This window comes from Dama dama, chromosome 19, assembly GCF_033118175.1.
Source record: "Dama dama isolate Ldn47 chromosome 19, ASM3311817v1, whole genome shotgun sequence".
Classification (NCBI taxonomy): Eukaryota; Metazoa; Chordata; class Mammalia; order Artiodactyla; family Cervidae; genus Dama; species Dama dama.
Window position 1 is genome coordinate 54,400,191 of NC_083699.1, and position 2,239 is coordinate 54,402,429.

Below are 2,239 nucleotides of genomic sequence, written 5' to 3' on the forward strand. Positions count from 1 at the left end.
GCCGAGGAGCCGCACCACGTGGGCGGAGGGCCGCCCAGCGCAGTGACGGCGGAGCGCCGCTCGGCCTCCCGGTCCTGGTCCCGAGCCTGGCAGGCCTCCGGGTCCTGGTCCCGAGCCTGGCAGGCCGCGCAGCTTCTCTGGGAAGGCGGTGCAGGCTGTCAGCTGCTGACCTGCTCGTTTGTTTAGAGCTGAACTCGCGCTCTTTATATATACATATATATGCATCTCTCAGATAAAATCGAATCCCAGGAGAGAATGAATAAATGGCACCCCGGGGAAAAATGTCTCATATTTGTCCTTTACATTCTATAACATCTTGAAAACATCTTATTCTCCGCAGCCAAAAACCTGAAAGCCAAAAAGGAAACATTTTTTTCGCCCAAAGATTTACAGTTAGTGGCAGAACCCGGGCTAGCTGTTCTTTCCACGGCCTCAAACTGCTTCTTCTTCTTCTTTTTTTTTTTTTTACTAAATAGTATAGATTTGAGCACTTGAATGTCTACAGTACTGTTAGACCTCAAATGATTGCAAATAGTATATAGCACACGTCTCTTTGTAATAGCAATTTATAACAGTCGGGGTGACTCGGGGGGAGGGCAAAAAAAACCAGAAGACAACATTATACTGTAGAGTGTAGGCATATACAGTGATCATACAGTTCCAAGTATGTATCCATTGTGTAAAATGTGCACGGTGACACCCTAGGCTCTGTGGAAATACAAGATGAGATCTGTGTCCTGAAGAAATTTAGATCTAGTAGGGAGAAAAATATTCTTCCCGGGAGCTTATTTACAATTTAAGGCAATAACTAAATGCTACTGGTTTCAGTGAAGGGAAAGATCAATATGGAAATCTGTAGAAAGAGGCAGGAAGGGTATATTGTATTCCAGGCCGAGGAAAAGGTAATGTTGCAGTTCATGAATATTGTGCTAGAGATGCTGAAAGGGGGGAGGCCATAATTTGCAGGTGGGAGTAGAACCTGGGTTGATGGTAGTGAAGCATTTAGGATGTATGTTGAGGAATGGTGGAAGATAAAATAATGTTGATTAGTTAGGAATGGCTATGTAACTCATTTTGGGTGAGTGGGGAAGAGGAGAAAATGAATCCTTAATGCTGTATCTTACAAGCCTTTAGGAATCTAAATGAAAATGAGTCAGTTTCTTCTACTTCCAGGAAAGTGTGCAATACTTCAAAGTGGATAATTAATCAAAAGCCCACCGAGCAAGGTACTACATAGATGAACACAATAAACTTCCCTTCAAAGTTAGTTTAAAGTGAATACAGTGGAAAACAAATATCCTTCCCTTCAAAGTTAGTTTAAAATGAATATAGTGGAGAACAATTATAGAAACTCTAATAAAGTAGCTTAGTTTCCACAATTACAGTTTTCTGTGATGATGGAAATCACTTCATTCTGTAAGGTCTTTGAAATGAAAATAAATCATATTTTCTGCAACTTTACAATGTTTATATTTGAAGTGAGAGATCAAGAGTAAGTGAGCCCTCTACACAGGAGGAATAAGGTACACATGAATTTAAATATTACTTGTTTCATTTCCTTAACTGGTAAGATTTTATTTCCAGTGGTTGCTATATGTGAATGAGTGCTAGAAGTCTCCTGTGAATTAAGAAAACCACAGATCAAAAAAAAAAAAAAAAAGAAAACCACAGATTTCTAGGCCTTTGCCATGGTCATTAATTTAAAATGCAAACACTGTAGTTTAATAAAAGACCCTCCATGTTCAAGCTCATTGTGTCTTCAAAGTCATTTCATGCTCACCATAATCTGGCTGTACAGCTTTACACTGAATTTCTCACACATGCCAAGTTCTAACCCACCTTAGAATCTCTGCCTAAGTTTTGTTTTCCATCTGGATTGTTTTTCTCTCTCATCCTGGCATCTCTGGTTCCTTCCCAACATTCAAGTTTCTGCTGAAATGGCATTCCTTCAGACAGATTCCCCTCAAAACAGCACCCTAATTTTCTACCTTACCCCCTTATTTGTCTAGTTCATAATACTTAAAAACAGTATTTTATTGATATTAAGTAAATGTGTCTCTCAGAATATAAGCTTCATGAGGGAAGTTACATATCTTATTCAGAAGCACAATGTTTGGAACATAGTAGGCACTAAATAAATAATTGCTGAATGAAAGATGAACGCTGGTGAGCCAATGGAAAGCGGCAAAGAGTTTCAGAGTAGCAAGCAGTAGTTGATATACTGAAAAGAAATGTATCA